Raw genomic sequence first — 12525 nt, forward strand, 5'->3', positions numbered from 1 at the left:
AATGTGTAAATTATAATTATTTGCAACAATTCACTGGCTGTTCGTCTCCTTGCTAGACTGAAAGCACCATGAGAGCAGAAAGCCTGTCTATTTTGCTTCATTATTGCGTCACAACACCTAACATTATGGCTAGCACAGGGTAAGGGCTTGCTATGTATTTTTGACCCATTGAACTCATCCTTTATCCCTACTAAACTTCCTCCTTGTCTTGTAATCACTACCTTGGTTGATAGGCCCATCATCCACTTGAGAAATCATTCTTGGCTCTTCCCTTTCTGTCACTTGTTATTTTCAGTCACCTACCAGTGTCTTAAATAGTTTTGTAACCTGATCGCTCCTCACCGAAGTCCTGGGTCTTGCCCACACCATCTCCTGTCTCAATTACTGCAGTGGCATCCTAATCATTTCAGTGCCTGTAATCTTGTCCCTTCCCCTTTGAATTCATCCCTCCATACACCTGCCAAAGGGAACTTTCTAGAAGGCAAGCTTAGCCATACTGTTCCATTTAGCACTTTTCACTGACTCCTCACTGCTGAGGTTCCCCTTGTCCGGCCCCAGCCTTATCTCTCGCCCCTCTCCGAGCTGGCAGCAGTTTCCCGAGAACTCCAGGCTGTTTCCTCCATCCTTCCATGCTTCCACATATGCCTTCCTCTTACTTGCCTGTGGTGTCTGCCTCCACTTCTCCATCATCCCCAAGTGTGCCTGAATAGCTCCTGTTTCTCCTAAAGGCTCAGCTCTGATCCCCACTCATCTTCGACCCTTGCAGAAGGCGTTCTGGGTGTCTACTCTGCTCCCGTAGAACCCATAGGTACTTCCCTTTCCTTGTTCTCACCTAGCCTGTTTTTACAGCTTTTCAAATACTCAACTGCAAGCTACTGGGGGACTCTTTTATATTTGTATTTTAAGTTCTGGGGTACATGTGCAGGATGTATAGGTTTGTTACATAGGTAAACACGTGCCCTGGTGATTTGCTGCATGTATCAATCAACCCATCACCTAGATATTAAGTCCAGCATGCATTAACTATTTTTCCTGAAGCTCTCCCTCCCGCCAACACCCACAACAGGCCCTAGAGTTTGTTATTTCCCTCCTTGTGTCCATATATTCTCATTGTTCAGCTCCTACTTAACAGTACTAATACACAGTGTTTGGTTTTCTGTTCCTGTGTTAGTTTGCTGAGGATAATGGCTTCCAGCTCCATCTATGTCCCTGCAAGGGACATAATCTCATTCCTTTTTATGGCTGCACAGTATTCCATGGTGTATATGTACCACATTTTCTTTATCCAGCAGGTTTATATCATCTTCGTAACCCTCATGCCTAGCAAAGGGCCTGGCACACAGCTCATTCACTCTTTCCCTTTTAAGGTTCAGGTTCCCTTTTAAGGGAAAGAGTGAATAAGCCCAAATAATAAGATTGAGGGACAAACATACGCTGCTACTACTACTATTACTACGACGACTACTACTGATACTAACTCTTTCTAGGTGCCAGACATTGTTCTGGGTGTTTTCCATATAGGAAATCCTTAATATTCACAATTCCATAACGTAGATAATGTTAGTATCCTTGTTTTATAGATGAAGAAACCAAGGCACAGAGAGGCTGTTTTGTCCAAGATTACACAGCCAGTAAGCGGCAGAGCTGGAATTTCAACCCAGGCAGTCTGCTCATAGCCCTGCCTCTTAATCTTTGTACTCCATCTCCACTAGCAGAAATAACATACACGAACGTTTTAAAACTATGCAACTGTTTTTTTCTTTGCATTGCTCACTGGGTCTGTAGTGTTCTCTGTCCTTGGAAAGTAAAAAGAATCTAAAAGTGGCTAACAGGGCAAACAGTGGGTCTTTCTGGACATTTCTATGTAATCTGGGCTGTTACCTGTGAAGTTGTGTCAGGTGCATGAAGAATGTGACATGTAGGTAGACAAAAAGAAGACTTGGATTCGGGCCAACTTAGTCCTTCTATTTCTCTAATGCCTCAAAGACCGCATATAATGAGCTGGTCCTTCAATTGTCACCCTGTTGAATAAGAATGGGAGCACATCAAACTCTGGCTATGACTGGTACTTCAGAAGAACAGAGTTTGACAGAATGAAAAGGAAGGGGAATAGAGAGCAGGAAGAATTGTAGGATCGTTGGGAAAGGAGATCACAAAGAAAGGAAGGCTGGAGTCACCATAAATCACACCACTTACTGCACGATTTTCACAATGACAACACAAATCATGCAAAGGAAATAGGAAGTGTTGGCATTCTACTTATTTCACTTCTTCCAAGAATTGAACTCTTCGTTGCTGGGGGGACAGGGAGGTAGGGGACTCATGCCTTAGCCCAGGCCATGATGACAGCACAGGTCTGGACTCTGAAAGAAGCCAGGGTTTGTGAGGGGCCCCTGGTGAGGAGATGGAAACTTGAGGATGTTGGCCAATAGGTCTGTATGGATGTAATGGGAAGAAAGGAACTATCAGAAAAAGTGAGTTTTTTAAAAAAACAAGTCTGAGGTTGAATCAACTACAGTGGTTCTGAAATCCTTCTGGAGAGTCCCATGGTGGGATTCTAAAGAAGCCATCCACAGGTGGGTATGGACAGGCTCTGGGGAGGCCCTTATCCTGCCACTGTTTTGGAAGTCACTCATTCACACACCTGATGTCCCCGGTCCTGTGTTGCAGTGGTGATGTGCCGAGTGAGGCATCTGATGCTTAGTAGGCATTCAAAGCCAGTTCTTTTTGTCCTCTTCGCAGGCAGAAAGGAGGAGTCAGTAAGCTTTGTCTATAAAGGGCTGGGCAGTGACTATTATCAGCTTTGTGGCTGCATCTGGTGGTCTCTGTCACATATTCTAGTTTGTTTTACAGTCCTTAAAAATGTGGATTGTAGCCGTGCAAAACATACTGGGGGCTATCCTTTGACCTCTCCTGGTCTAGAGTAATAATCCTGCAGCTTCAGGCTCTGCCACATGTGGCATGAGTGTTCCAAAGACCCTAGGATATGTTGAACTTTGTCTTTGAAGAGTACAGCCCATGTGACGTAGATCGGTTAATACTCTAGACCAGTGGTCTACAGACGAGAGTGCTCAGGCACTCCTTGCTATTGTTTAAGGTGAGTAGAGTGTTAGTAGCCACATAGCCCCTCTTACAGCCTCCTGATTACGATGATAACAAAGGTGACTTTTGGCAGATTAAAACAAAAAATGTCCTTACTTTACACTGAGAGTGACTTCATACTAGGAATGGCCCTCCTCTCAGTGAGTGAGATGGGAATCCCTGTCATTGGAGTTGGAGAAATGACCTGAAATGAGGAAGATCCTATTCAGGAGGTGAAATGTAAAATTCTGCTCTAAAAGAGGAGATGCGCAAATACTGTTTTGTCTGAGTTGAGTTAGGATCAAGCGTCCAAGTTTTAGTAAAACGGGGCCAGAATATCCAATTATATTGTTGCCGTTGTCCCTATTCTTTTTCAAACGGACTAGGTTAATTTAAACATTGCTGTGACACATTTGCTACCTACAGTTTTTTAGACACAGTGTTCAGAACTAATAGAGTAACAGGCTAACCCACCTTTCACCTAGGCCCCTACCCAGTCAGTGGGGAAACTTTGGCTTGTGTTGTTTCCCTTTTCATGTCATTTTCAGGTCCATGGTTCCTTATTTGAAGCCAGTTGAGGATATGTGTTTTCAAATTCAAAATGTTTTAGATTTGGAAACATTATACAATGTTTGGGATAGCATCCCATAATCAAACATGCTATTATTTTTGCAGCAAAACTTATGAATATTTACACAAAGGATAAATAAAGGCTGTAACTTAACCTACTTAACCTATTCAGAGCATATTTTACTGCCAAATGAATTATTTAAAAAACCTTTCAGAGCTTTTGGAATTTCAGAATTGTTGCAGATAAGGGATTATGATCCATATGATGTCTCTGAACTTAGACTGGAAGGAAGCTCTGTGAGTGTAGGGAGTGTATCCTCCCCAATGCTTAGCATAGGACATGCACATAGTAGGTGCTCATTAAAAGTCAGTAATTTTTATTAATATAAACATGATTACATAAGTCAAGAGTATTATGTGACTATTAAACAACTAGCCCTTATTTATCTTTCCATTTTTCTCATAATGCATTTTTGAAAGTGTTGGAATTCCCCTATAAGCTATAATTAAACCAAAAGCTACCTTGATGGAGCATAAATTGCAAAGTAGTAAATAAAGTAAAAGTTATATTGGATTCTCTGTGTGTTAGTGGGTGAATGAGTGATAAACTAGTTAACTTGTGGAGCTATCTTGCAGTTTTGTAATTTAGCAATGTAATATGCACAATAATTAACAACATTGATGAACATTGAATATCAGAGAAGGTTTATTGTAGCCCATACCAACTACTTATCTCAACCATGAGCTGAAAATGACTAAGTGACATAATAGCAATATTGAAAATGGTACCATCAAAAGGAGGGAAACGATGAGGTCATCCTCTCAGAACATCTGGCCAGCTCTCTACACAGACCCGAGTCTCATTTGTGAACTCCTATTAGAGACAAATGAGGGAATTTGGAGTGAGTGTTAATGAGAGCAAAGAAAATTAATGTGATTTTAAAAAATGGGCTCCACAATAAAAAGCAAAAGAGATTTGGATTATGAAACTAGAAAGCAAGAAGAGTGGGAGTGTCTTCTCTAAGTGTATGCCTCTAACCAGATTTCTACCGTTGTAAAAGGTAAAATGGGGGAAAACATCATGCGGTGGTGTTTCTTAAAAAGTAGGTTTAAATGGCAGGGAATGAATGAAAGCAAAATATAAAACTTCTAAATGTGATGATGGTGAGTTGCTAGAAGAGATGATCAAAGTGGGCCATGGACTCCTCTATTCTCAGGAGACATTGAAGAGCAGCTTTATATGATTGATCAGTATAAATATGAGGATACAGATGAGAAGGATGAAGGCATTCACAGGTGAAGTATGGATGCATGTGATCACCCGGCCATGGATGGTGGAGGAAGCAGAGGTATGTAGTGCCTCCCTTTGTCTTACCCTGGAGGGGGTTTGCGGCGGGGGCCCATGGAGCATCGAGGAAATAAGGCATGCATCCTGAGAGCTGGTCTGTGCTGGCTGACACAACAGCAAAGGGTGGCATGCTGTGTTAGGCATGAACTCTGCAATGAGTTTCAAGTGGTTTATTTAGAATCTGGCTGGAAAAGGAAGGGAATATAACAGGTCAGCATTTCCCACCAGCTGGCTGGTGTCTCATGGTAGTCAGTGCTCTCATCTCAGACTTTCTGGAGTCCTGCTTGCTGTTCTGGCTTAGGAGTGTGGTGGTTGCTCCCTGGATTTCTTCTTCTGAGTTGACATTCTGTAAAGCCAATGTGGCCTGAAAGGAGCTAGCACCAACCTGGGAAGGTACCTGAAGGATAGATAAATAGGCATTTCCCAGTCACCTACTCTTCCCCCAACTCCCACTGGACACAGGTTGGAAAATTCTCCCCTAGATGCCCGCATCAGGATCCTCTTAGCCTGAGACATAATATGCCACTTAGAAGAGGGCTGTCAGCTGATTTGTTCTGCCCATTCTTCTTCATGAGGATGGAGCATGTGTTCTCACATGGCCAGGATTTTGGCCTTTGATATGTTTTAGGAAAGAAAATTGTAGCCAAGTTGGGCTCTCTTCACTGGCCTTTGGGGTCACCGTTTCCTAGTGAAATTCTGTTTTAATTTTCTGAGACTTTGAAGATTAGGTCCTGGACCAAGAACTGACTGGGCTTGAGGCTTCTAAGCCGGTGAACAACTGGAGAAACCACACCTGAGGTGGTGCCACACATAGACGAGGGCTTTTATGACTGTTGAGAAACATGATGATGGACACACTCAGGGTGGGTAACTGGCTCCTGATAGCTTAGTGGGCTGGCTGTGGACCACTCTCAAGCTTGATGTGGTGTTGCTGGTGAGTGCCTTCCCTCCTCACATGAACTGCTCCTCTGCTCTGAGGCTGTGGAAGGAGCTCCTGATGTTCTCTCTCACCTTAACAGCTAAACTGTAGAGCAGATTGGAATCTGATCGTTCAGTTGACTTCTGCTGTTAGCTCCAAGAATGCAAAGGATCAGTGGGACAAAGGTCCTTTCTGACATATATTTAGACCCAATTTAAACAAGCCATTAGTGTATATGGTCCAGACAGTACCTGAATATACTCAGTTATGTCATCACCCAATGACCAGTAACTCATTGTCTTACTATAATGAGATCATGAGTTCTTTGAAGGCAGGAGACACTGTCTTTGCTCACAGTATGCTGCCATGAGTCCTGCAGGTGCTCAATAAATATTAATTGAATTAATCAGCTGCCACAACACAGGTGCATACATTTATCCACCTTGTGCTGTCACCCAGGTACAGATACTGATGACCTATGCATTCTGCTGCCCTTTCGGGAGCCTGGCTGCTCTCTCTCTGTATCTGTGTAGGCTTTCTGCAGCTGTGTGCTGTCTTGGCCTCTTTGGCTGAGCACGTTCTGCAAAGTGTAAGGCTCTGTTAGCCTTTACGTGCAGCCTATATAATATATAATCCAGCTTTGGGGTCTTTACAATCTCCCCGCCCCTCCCACTCCTCCTGATGTTTTCTGACTCTTTCAGAGGGTTTAAGGTGAATGAATCCACTCCCCTTCTGGGGCAGGGTTTTTAATTACCGTGTAGTCTTTCTTCTGTTGTTGAGATCGGGCTTCTCTGTGTAGAGAGAAGGGAATTCCAGTCATCCTGATGCATTATAATCAAGTTACTCACTACAAGTCAGGAGTAGCAGTTCTCTGCTTTCATCCTGATCACAGGGGTGATACAGGAACGTAGCATCTAGTGTTTCACTGGGTGCATTAGGCTGCGGTTGCAACAGTGGTTCACACTGGTGGTTTTCAATCTTTTAAGGACCTCGAAGTCATTACAAATTTCATCTGAACTCCACAGTCTACCTACTTTATGCATAAAATGTAGAGTGGGTTTTTTTTTTTTTTTTTTTTGGAAAATCGGTATTGACCCGAAATGCCTGACCATGGAATGTATTTAATAAATAACTGACACACATTAAAAATTAAAATGATAAAATTTTAAAAAGAGTTGAAAATAATTTGACTCAATAATGAAGAGAGTAGATGAGCCCATGGCAGAGCTCATTTCACAAAGTTGAGGAAACACAGGGAAACTTCTGATCCCTGACACGATCCTTTCCTATTGTCAAAGGCTGGTACAGCTTGGCAGCGCTGTACGTTGAGTGATCCTGCTGTCTCCTAACACTAGTGTCACAACCTTTTGCTTTTTATTTCTAGAGTCCTATAGTTTGGTAAAACTTTAAGTTTGAGACTTCAACCCAGTGCTTAGAAGATATTTGTGAGATGAATTCATCACCCCTACTCCAGTTTGGTTCTCTTTCACTAATTGATGGGGATGAGGAGACTGGCAGGTCTTTTCGTCAAAGAGCTAAGACTATAAGTTATAAATAGACTTATAGTTTCCAAAGACACACAGCCACTTGTGCTACACAGCCAGTATCTGTTCTGTATTCATGAGCTTTACATCTGTGTTTGTAATATTTATACCAATGGGCATACACAGAACTATTAATCTTTTGGCGGGCTAAGCAGCTACTTCTGTTCAAAGGAAAAAAACTTGCTAAGTGGCTATTTTCTGATAAGGATATCCACATGCAGTGGGTGTAGCAAACTGTGTAGGGCACAAGAGAGATAATGACGGGGACAGGCTAGTTCTGCCATGCCCAGATAGTGAGGATAGGAGGAGCTGATTCTGTATAGCTGGCCTACTCAGGTTTGGTTATGGATTACATTGGATCTTTCATTTCTCAGTGGTTTGCTTGTTTTTCATGTCCGTCTGTCTCTTTAACAAGGGAGTATTGTACATAGTGAGAGCAACAGTTCAAAAACTTGGGACTCTGGGTCTTATTTCTGGTCAGGTTAATGACATGAAATGCTCAGAGGTTTTCGGAAGATCATCTTCCTCTCCATCTCCAAAGTTTCATGCTGTGGTCACAAAGGGAATGGGAGGCAGACATCTTTCCAAACACCGAGATCAGGTGAAATCCCTGGAATGTGATTTGTATGTATTTTGGAAATGTTGGGCAATTTTTAGTAGAAATGGGATAGGGAGTTGGGGAGAATAGTGAATCTGACTTACAAAGAGAGGTGTTTATGGGAAGTCATAGCCTCTTCTTCATGTTACTTTTCAATTAAAGCCCTGCTAAATATTAATGTGAATTGCTGGACTGTTATTAACAAGTTGAAATTTATCATTAGAGACAGTTAATCCTAAAGTTCTGCTGTCAGACCAGCGTCAGGCAGGTGTAGGCCACATTTCACCCTTTGATTCTTACAGTCATGTGACTTTGGCAAGTAACATAACTTCTGTGAGCTTCAATGTTTTCATTTATAAAATGGAGAAAGTGAGAATCACTCATAGGAGAGGACTGATAATGGAAGGAGGTATGTATGTCAGGCGCTTAGCAGGGTTCCTCACATGTTCTAGCTACTCACTAAACATGGTTGTCCTTGTTGTTGGGGGTGATGGTATTCTACAAATGTCTGTTGTTGGAGATATAAATTCCTATCGTGTGTTGAGACCTGGTCCCTTCCCATATACGAGGATAATTCACAACTGAAGACATGCATTTGCTGGCAGTCAGCAACTATAATAATAAAGACTGGTCCCTTCACATATACGTGGATAACTCACAACCGAGGACGTGCATTTGCTGGCAGTCAGGGGTAACTGTAATAATAAAGACAGGCTGGGCTTTCTAGCTCATCGTTGTTTTTTTCTCCATGACTCCTGCTAAGCACTCTTGGAGACCATGGCCATCACATTCTTCATGAGGATTCTCCACCCAGCCTGGATGTACCATTTTGAGGATGGGTAGGTCCATTCTTGTTGGATCTCAACTGCAGCATTTTCTGTTAGGATTTGCTAGAGACCTGACATATGTCACTTTTATAATTAAAAACAGTTTAACAAAACACATTAGGGTGACTGAAAGGAATGATCCCAGTTTAACAATGGTCCTGTCTGAAGGGTCCTGGCTAACGCACAGCTCTGTGCTGGGATGGGAGGCTGGTGGTGGTGATGGTGTTAGAGAGTCCGGTCAGGAGAATGGGTAAATTCTGCATTGAACACAGAATGGTTCAGGGGAAGGCGCGTGGGCTAATGCTCAGAGCAGGCGGTGACAATTGCTATGCTCTAAGCCTGCCGACTGAGCCTGGTGAGGGGTGCTGCTGAGGTGGGCAGGCAGCATTCCATCTGTGCATACCCACTCTTCTCTCCCAGCCCTGCTCCTCAGGTTGGTTTGACAGCTGATGGCCTTTATCCAAAGAAGGCAGCTGCTGGAGCAAGTCTGAAGCCTGTCCTAGCTCTTGACAAAATGTCACACTCGCCTTTGTTCCTAGCACCAGAGACTAAGGGTTGTGATGGAAGCAAGGGAGCTGCGACAGGGCTGTGACCAAGTGGAAATGAGAGAGGAAAGAGTTTACTGCTTTGCTTATGTGAAGAATGGTGGCAAACATTCAAATATTGGCTCAGGGTTATTTTTTTCCCTCATTGAAGTAAAAATATCTTTTCCCCTTTTTTGGAGGGAAAGGAGGGGGCAACAACATGACAGATCCTTTTTTTTTTGTTTGAGACAGAGTCTCGCTCTGTCGCTGGAGTGCAGTGGCACAATCTTGGCTCACTGCAACCTTCATCTCCCCAGTTCAAGCAATTCCCCTGCCTCAGCCTCCCAAGTAGCTGGGATAACAGGCATGCTCCACCATAGCTGGCTAATTTTTTTGTATTTTTAGTAGAGACAGGCTTTCACCATGTTGGCCCCACTGGTCACGAACACCTGACCTCAGGTAGTTGGTCCGCCTTGGCCTCCCAGAGTGCTGGGATTACAGTAGGCGCATGGCCTACTGACAGAGCTTGAGTAGTGACTGTGTAACCGCTCTGCATCCTGCCCTGAGCTTCTCTTCTGTCACTGTGTCTCAGGCAGCACAGTAGAGATGTGGTTGCCTCTTCATGTCTTCTCCTGGTCCTGTAAAAACCTTGAAAAGCACAAAATATATGCTTTTTGTTTTCATCAATCTGTCATCCAGTATTTACAGAATCTACACAGATGCCCAAAAAGGGCAAGATGGCCAGTACCCATGTAAACTGTGTCTGATGACAAAACATGTCTACTTCTATATGTCTCCCCTACCCTCCCTTTTTATTGAGTTAGGGTCTTATTCTATCACCAAGGCTGGAGTGCAGTGGTATGATCACAGCTCACTGCAGCCTCAACCCCAGGCTCAAGTGATCCTCCCACCTCAGCCTCTCAAGCAGCTGGGACTATAGGCATGTGCCACCATGCCTGGCTATTTTTTTATTTTTTATAGAGACCGGGTCTCTCTATGTTGTCCAGGCTGGTCTCAAACTCCTGGGTTCAAGTGGTACTCCTGCCTTGGCCTCCCAAAATGTTGGTATTACAGACAGAAGCCACTGCATCCAAGCTTATATGTCCCCATTTTTAAATGCCACAAGCAGAGAGGGTTGTAGTTGCTGTTTTATACCTGGAGAAACTGAGGCACAAGGGGGGCTAACAATTTATTTTTGGGGGCTGTGGGAACAACAGCAGCCTTAGAGCAATGTTTGTAGACCACACAGTTTCAGAGCATGTACTCCATGCCTGACATTCTATTAAGGACTTTAAATACATTATCTCATTTGATCCAAACAGCAGTGCTGTGAGGTGATGACTATTATTAACTCCATTTTATAGACGAAGAAATAGAGGCTTACAGACTTTAAGTAAATGGCCTAAGGCCTCCCAGCTACCAAATGGCTAAGCCCAGAGACATCCCCAGGCATTCTAACTCCAGATGTACCTAACCACTTTGCCGCACTGCCTGGTTCATTTCCCCAGACTGAAGTCACCTTAGTGTACTATTTCTGGCATGAAATCCCCTGCCTGCTACCCTCTGGTTCTTTCTGGGAACTGGCTCCAACCCTTGCTGAATGGAGGAGTATTGGTACTATGTACTAGGAAATGAGGTGGGGCCAACGTTTTAGAGTTGCTTGCAGACTATTTTAGCAATGACCAGTCACTTCTCGGCACCTTTCAAATGACCTATGCTGGTTTATGTGTCCACCACCGTGGCCCCGCACACACGCCTTCCTAGGAACGGCAGGCACTTGGCAGCCGTCCTGCCCCTTGCTCCAGGCAAGCTGTTTGGAATCAGGCCATTCTAAGAGAGGAATGTGGTGGCAGTTCCTTCGCAAGCAGCTTAGCACAACCGTGGGTAAGACACTGACATGCCGTTCAGTGGAACTTCTGAGTAGCCCAATTACAGTGCCCAGAACTGGGGGTGCTCTTGTCCCGGGTACTTCCAGATGATAACATTTGCCACGCTCTTTAACAGACAGGAGGAGAGTGTTATCTAACTGTGACACCTTCTGCAAGAAACCCTCTTCTAATTCCACATGCTGGAGTTTCCCTTCTGCAAATAGGTAAACGTGTGCTGTGTTAAAGAAAGACCCTAAAAAAAAAAAAAGAGAGAAGTGGGGCTTCAGAGGGCAGCTGGGAGAATTGGATGTAGACGTTTCCCTTTTGACTCTGCCACTGGTCTGTCCTGGGAACGTTACTCACAATGCTTTCCTATCTCCTCTATGTCTGTGTCGATTTTGGCGGGGAAAGTGCTTGGTGATCCTCACAAGAAATGTGGATCTGACACAGGCTAGAGACCCAGTGCGTTCCGTGTTTTGAAATCTCAGGGCATGGTTTAGCTGTGACCCTAAAGAGCCTCCTGGGTCTCTAGTGCAGATCATCTTTCTTTCCTGTTGCCTTTCTTGATGCTCTTGTTGCCGGGTGTTGTGCTGGATGTGGAAGAATTCATCTCAGATGATTTAAAAACTGTTTATAACCTCCCCACTCCTTTGATCTCCACATTCCTCCCTGCAGAGGGCTTGGGTCAGGCTGGGTTGACAAGGCAGTGATCACAGGAGCTAAGGGCAAGGGCTCTGACCCAGACTGCCTGCGTTTGAATCCTGGATCCGTCATTTACAGGCTGATGTTCTAGGGCAAGTCACTGAACCCTCTAAGCCTCAGTTTCCTGACCTATAAAATGGGGATAAGGAGGGTGGCTTGCACTCAGGGTTGTACTGAGGAGTCAGTGTAATGGGATTTTGTAAACCCCATTACATTCATAGCTGGAGAAATTTACTTCCTATTAACTGGGTGAGAAAACTGGAGCACAGAGAAAAGCAGTTTTTCCAGCTATGCCGGTAAGGAATGTTTAAATTACCTTCCTGACTGTAAGCTCCTTGAGGATAAGGAACACAGATACAGCATCCCTTCAGGAGATATTTGGTTAATTAAATTGATGTTGATAATGATACTGTCTTGTATGGCAATAGCAGCAAGTTGTACAGGCCCTATACATCTCTCTGTACCGTGGTATCCTCCCTAGAGAAGGGCTGTGCTCTATTGCTGATCTCACTTCTGTTAGCCTGACATGTTGATCATGTCGACA

At 44.0% G+C, this 12525-nt stretch overlaps 1 protein-coding gene across 3 annotated transcripts in view; it reads left to right on the forward strand.

Moving 5' to 3' along the window:
- Positions 1-12525, forward strand: part of SPTB (spectrin beta, erythrocytic) — a 138392-nt gene that overhangs the window by 27994 nt on the left and 97873 nt on the right. Inside the window, exons 1-2 of one of the 3 annotated variants that reach the window (XM_032245883.1) lie at positions 1308-5000; positions 12203-12277. The exons of 1 other annotated variant lie outside the window; for it this stretch is intronic. The gene's annotated coding sequence lies outside the window, so the exon portion shown is untranslated. Of the gene's footprint in view, positions 1-1307; positions 5001-12202; positions 12278-12525 lie in introns of those variants that run through there. One more of the 3 variants, XM_032245884.1, reaches the window with a different exon arrangement.

The sequence above is a fragment of the Sapajus apella genome, unplaced genomic scaffold, assembly GCF_009761245.1.
Source record: "Sapajus apella isolate SASKATOON/1434 unplaced genomic scaffold, GSC_monkey_1.0 scaffold59, whole genome shotgun sequence".
Taxonomy (NCBI): domain Eukaryota; kingdom Metazoa; phylum Chordata; class Mammalia; order Primates; family Cebidae; genus Sapajus; species Sapajus apella.